The sequence below is a fragment of the Herpailurus yagouaroundi genome, unplaced genomic scaffold (assembly GCF_014898765.1).
Source record: "Herpailurus yagouaroundi ecotype Mexico unplaced genomic scaffold, PumYag 67793, whole genome shotgun sequence".
Classification (NCBI taxonomy): domain Eukaryota; kingdom Metazoa; phylum Chordata; class Mammalia; order Carnivora; family Felidae; genus Herpailurus; species Herpailurus yagouaroundi.
In genome coordinates, this window is record NW_024420586.1 from 19105217 (window position 1) to 19111494 (window position 6278).

General features: G+C 48.4%; 1 non-coding gene across 1 annotated transcript; it reads left to right on the forward strand.

Annotated features, from left to right (window-relative positions):
* The first annotated feature begins 695 nt into the window (after positions 1–695).
* On the forward strand, positions 696–768 carry TRNAK-UUU (transfer RNA lysine (anticodon UUU)). The gene has a single exon. It is a non-coding gene; the product is annotated as a tRNA-Lys (tRNA).
* The last annotated feature ends 5510 nt before the right edge of the window (positions 769–6278 follow it).

Here is a 6278-nt window from a genome sequence, read left to right on the forward strand (position 1 = left end):
TGGGTCTCTCTCCTAGAGACTCAGCCTCATGAGAAGAGGGGCTACATCTCATTCACCCCATTACTCCTGCTCAGGGATGGCCCACCCACAGGAAGTGCTCAATGTGTCGTGAGAAGAGATGAGATCAAGGCAATGAAGGCCGGAGCTGGAATAGTCACAGGGACTGTCTATTCCCGAATCTGGCCACCCTTCGGCCCTTCAGGGGCTGAATACACCACACAGTCTTCACACCCCTGTGCCTTTTATATGCTGTTCCCTCTCCTTGGAATACCAACTGTAACAAGTGGTAAGTGAAATTAGATGGGCAAAATGTTGACAATGGTTGAAGCTGGGCAATGAGAATAGAGGGGCCCATTATGCTGGTCTCTCTATAGCTTTTGTATGCTTGAGAGTTCCCATAAAATAGGTTTCAAAACACTATTTATGGAGCACACACTGCGTGCCAGACCCTTTGCTAGCAGACACTGGGGATGCAGTGGTGAAGCAGCTAGACAGATGATAGACATAGGAAGAAACAGCCTCTCCTCTCACTGGAAAGCTCCCCACTGCCCCTTGCCCTATGCATGTTAACCCCCCCAGGGTGATGGTATATGGAGAATGGAGTCTTTGAAGTGTAATTAGGTTTAGATGAGGTCATGCCATTGTGGCCCTCATGACAGGATTAGTGTCTGTATAAGAGGAGACACCAGAGGGGCACTTGGTTGGCTCAGTTGGTAGAGCATGCGACTTTTGATCTCAGGGTCGTGAGTTCAAGCCCCACATTGGGCATACTTACATACAGCTTACTTAGAAAAAAAAATACAGGGGTTCCCGGGTGGCTCAGTCGGTTAAGCGTCTGACTTTGGCTCAGGTCATGATCTCACGGTTCATGAGTTCCAGCCCCATGTTGGGCTCTGTGCTGACAGCTCAGAGCCTGGAGCTTGCTTCGGATTCTCTGCCTCCTTCTCTCTCTGCCCCTCCCCTGCTCACACTCTTTCTCTCTCTCAAAAATAAGTAAACATTAAAAAAATACAGGGACGCCTGTGTGGTTCAGTTGGTTGAGCATCCCACTTTTGATTTCGACTCAGGTCATGATCTCACTCTTGGTGAGTTTGAGCCCTGTGTCAGGTTTTGTGCCGACAGCGAGGATCCTGCTTGGGATTCTCTCTCTTCCTGTCTCTCTGCCCATCCCTGGCTCCCGCATGCTCTTTCTCTCAAAATAAATTAAAAATAAATAAATAAACAAATAAATTAATTAATTAAAAAATACAAAATAAAAACTCGACTATGCACTACAGTTTTAAAAAAAGAAAACAGAAGAGAAACCAGAGAGCTCCCTCTCTCTTGCCGTCATGTAAGGACACTGGGAGAAGGCTGCAAACCAGGATGAGAACCGTCACCAGAACCTGACCATGATGGCACCCTGATCTCCAATTTGCAGCCTCCAAGAACTGTGAGAACATTTCTGTTGTTAAAGCCAGCACGTCTATGGTATTTTGTAATGGCAACCCTAGCTGACTGTTACTTCCTTTGGGGTAACAACTGCCCCTGCCACCTAAGTGCGAGGGGTATAGTTCATCACCGTTGGCTTCAGAGCTGCTGAAGGCGTGAGATCCATGGGAAAGGCTCCAGATTTAGGGGTCTGGGGGTGAAGATGTATGAGCTCCTTTAGAGCTTTGTATGTATCTACCAAAATTGAACAGATGCGTTCTCTGATCCAGCACTTCCGTTCCTGGGTATATGCCCAACCGAGATGCAAATATACATTTACCCAAAGGCATAAATGGTCCCGGCAGCGTTCTTTGTACTAACCCGAAGCTGGAAACTGCCCAAGTGCCTGCCACTGACAGGGAACAGAGAAATAGATGGTGTATTCAGACAGAGGAATAGTGTACAACAACGAGAATGAATGAACAAGCTATTGATACAACAGGGCCGAACCTCATAATGTTGAGCGGGGGGAAAAAATCAAAAAACCACGAGTCCATACTGTATGATTCCACTTATAAGAAGTTCAAAAACCGGCAAAATGAATCCATAGTATTAGAAGTCAGGATAGTGGTTGTGCGTCGCTAAAAGTTTTTAAATCCACAGTAACAAATGGTTTCTAGGGTATGAAGATGGCAGAGGGATGGTTGAGAGACCTTCGGCAGCCTTCTCAGGACCCCCTGTCTGGAGCTTGCATCATTAGTCAATGAGGTGACTTCCTGGAAAATGAGGCTCTTGTCCCCCTTTCCACACAGTCAGGCAGGGGGCCTGTGGTGGCCAAGTGGGAAGCACCGCTTAGCTCCGGTTATTTTCCAGAGTCGTCTCCCAACCATCAACATTCTGCATAGAGCTCTGGAGTCTGAGGTGCACGGATGCTAGTGCCAGGCTAGAAACTGCCCCTGGGGAGGGAGGGGCTCCTAACCCGTCAAACTGGGTGGGCAGGATGCCTCGTGAGGAACAGCTACCTCTAATCCACCTGTGCTTCAAAGGAGCGGGGCCTGGAGCGGGGCCTGGAACGGGGCTGAAGACGAAGTTTCTGGAAGGTCAGTGTGGAAGCTCTTGAGTCCAATTCTCACTGTCCCTCAATCCCAGCCTGGGGCTGGGTGAAGTCTGAGGGCTGACCCTAAGCACGCTAGAGCCAACAGAAGGTGCACCATGATCTTTCCTGTGGATCTCTTTCTCCAGTTCAAAACCCTTTCTCAAATAGGCTGTATCCCCAGGACACGGCCGTGGGGACACAGGGCAGACAGCTGTGTGGCTTCTGTTCTTCAAGGGTAGCCCAGTAGGCTCAACTGGGGGGCGAGGACACCCTTGCTCATGGCTTCTCAGAGTTCTGGGAAGTTTCTCAGTCTTCTTATGAAAATACTCTTGACTCTTCCAGTCAGGAACAGAGCTCCCCCTGCCCCCACTGCTGGGACTGGAGCTCCACTGTCTGAAAGCAGAGGACTGCAAGCGGGCACGGGGCAGAGGCCTGCCTGGTTTTCCCTCAGGGCAGAACCCCCTCTAGCCACATCTCACTGGCTTTCTTGGAAGGAGATGATCAAAGATTCCGCTGGGCTTCTTCATTTAAGACTGAGATCTGGATGACGAGGTGACACGAGAAGCATACAAAGCTTTGATAAAATTTTGTGGCTGCTGAGGAATCCATTCATTTTTTTTCTTTCTAAAAAATTTTTTTTATTGTTTATATTTGAGAGAGAAAGACAGAGCATGAGCAGGGGAGGGGCAGAGAGAGAGGGAGGCACAGAACCGGAAGCAGGCTCCAGGCTCCAAGCTGTCAGCACAGAGCCCGACGCGGGGCTCGAACCCCCAAACTGTGAGATCATGACCTGAGCTAAAGTCGGACACTTAACTGACTGAGCCACTCAGGTGCCCTGTTCATTTTTCTATTAACGTGTGCGCACACACACACATACACCTTAATATTCCAAAGTCACAAATGAACTTACACTATCTGCTTATCCCCCAGCCAAGGAATACAATTCCAGGAAGCGGGAGAAGGGAGGCCTGCCGTAGGATGGGAACAGCTATTTATCCTCTGTGACTATTTCCACATGGACCCATTTCAGGGATTTGCTGTTCTTTACGTGCAGAAAGGAAACAACCCCCCAGTTCGGCCCAGGGACAAAGACAAGCCGGGTCTCTCTTCTGACCTCCCGTACAGGGAGCCTGTGTGCGGCAAGGCAAGAAAACCAACAGCCTCATGTTGCTCAAGGAACTAAGATTTCACTCTGTTCAAGACACACACACACACACACACAAACACACACTAAACCCCATCTTCCTTCTCCTAGGGACCCAGCTTCTGAGTAACAGCTCTCAGCCTCTGCTCACACAAATAGCTCCATCTGGATTTGCAACAAGATTCTGGACGTTGGGCTTTGATGTGAATTCTAACCCTTTTATTTCTCCGCATGTCCTCTTGATGTCGTAAAAGTGTGTGTGTGGGGGGTGGGGAGTACTAGAATCACTGCTGGACAGGAAGTTATGTAGGCAAAAAAAAAAAAAAAAAGGATGAAGCTTTGCTGTGAGTACAGATGTAGCCACGCCTAAGTCTGAAAGGTCCTTCCAGAGAGAAAAGGAAATGGACAGCAGAAGTCACATGTCACATGCCACACAAGCCTCAGTGAGGTCTGGATGAAGTGGAAACTTCCTGTTTATTTTAGTCCATTAAAGCCACGGGGGCAGGGATTTAAACCATGGCGGTTGCACTCGGAAAGAATCAGAACTGCTGTATCAGTCCAGAAAACTGTGGCATTGCCTCTCTGGCCACCGAAGCCCTCCTGTTCCCACCCGAGGACAAGACAGAGATAATACCATAACAATGCATAGGAGTTACCCAGAACTTGCACCAGATGCTTTCAATGAGCTACTTTTAACCTCCTGGCATCCTTCTGGGGGTGGGGATGAGAAGCAGACACAATGCTCAGTTTTTCAACACATCACAGCCATCCTGGGGAGGTTAAATGGCCCTATCACGGTCAAACAGCAGCTCAAAGGCTGAGTCAGGACCTGGCTTGGTCTCAGCCCTCCCTCCACCTCAGATACTTCCTCCTAAATGTCTCTCTAAGCACTCAGTTTCTTGGGCCCAGAGTTTCTTGGGCCCATGGCACCGGGGCTGCCATGATTGTTTCCTTGGCAATGCTCACACTGGCAGGCATGCCATTCCCCCCATCCCCACCCTGGGGCTCTCTGTGAAAGGTGATCCAACCCCGGGCCACCCGACACCTCAGAGGAATCTTGGGGAGTTCTCAGGATGGTAAACAAGGAGGGCTTCCAGAGCTTAGCACAGCGTGTTCAAACCCCGTCATACCTGTGCAACAATGGCAAAGATCCATGGGCCAAGGATGTGGAGAAACTGGCACCCTCATTCACCGCTGGTGGCACTGTTAAATGGTGTGGCTGTGGTAGAAAACAGCTTAGCAGAGTCTCAAAAGATTAAGCACAGAGGTACCCAAGAACCAGCAATTCCACTTCCGGGTACCTACCCAAGGGAAGTGAGAACATACGGTCACACAAAAACTTGTACACAAGTGTTCGCAGAGGCATTTGTGTAATAGCCTCAGAGTGGAACCGACCCAAATGTCCACTAACTGATGAATGGATAAGCCAAATGTGGTCTATCTGGGGGCGCCTGGGTGGCTCAGTCGGTTAAATGTCCGACTTTTTTTTTTAATGTTTATTTTTGAGAGAGAAAGACAGGGCATGAGTGGGGAAGGGGCAGAGAGAGAGAGAGGGAGGCACAGAATCTAAATGAGCTCCAGGCTCTGAGCTGTCAGCAGAGAGCCCGATGCAGGGCTCGAACTCGGAAACGGCGAGATCATGACCTGAGCTGAAGTTGGTCGCTCAACCGACTGAACCACCCAGGTGCCCCTAAACGTCTGACTCTTGATGTCGGTTCAGGTCATGATCTCACAGTTTGTGGGTTTGAACCCCATGTTGGGCTCTCCGCTGACAGTGTGGAGCCTGCTTGGGATTCTCTCTCCCTAGCTCTCTGCCTCTCCCCCACTCGCGCTCTGTCTCTCTCAAAATAAACAAATAAACTTAAAAAATGTAGTCTATCTGTACAATGAAATATTATTCAGCAATTAAAAGGAAAGAAGGATTGGCACCTGCTACAACATGGATGAGCCTTGAAAACATGATGCTGAGTGAAGAAGCCAGACACAAAGGACCACATACTGTTTTTTGTTTTTAATTTTGTCAATGTTTATTTATTTTGAGAGAGAAAGAGACAGAGTGTGAGCAGGGAAGGGCAGAGAGAGGGATACACAGAATCCAAAGTAGGCTCCAGGCTCTGAGCACAGAGCCCGACGTGGGGCTCGAACCCAAGAACTGTGAGATCATGACCTGAGCTAAAGTCAGACGCTTAACCAACTGAGCCACCCAGGCGCCCCAAAGGACCACATATTGTCTGATTCCATTTATAGGTATGTCCAGAATAAGCAAATCCACAGAGACAGAAAGTAAATTAGTGGTTGCCAGAGGCTGGAGGAAGTGGGGGGATGGGGAGGGACTGCTAATGGGTTTGGAATTTCCTTTTGGGGTAATGAAAATGTTCTAAAATTAGATAGTGGGTTGCAAAACTTTGTGAACATTCTACAAACCACTGACTTGTATGCCGTAAAAGGGTGAATTTTATCCTACATAAATTGTACCTCAGTTAAGCTATTACCAAAAAAAAAAAAAAAAAAAAAATTGCCTGGGCCCACCCTCAGAGATTCCGGTTTAGCAAGTGTGAGATGGAACCTGGGCACCTGCCTTTTCAATTTCTTTTCTTTTCTTTCTTTTAAGTTTATTTATTTTGAGAG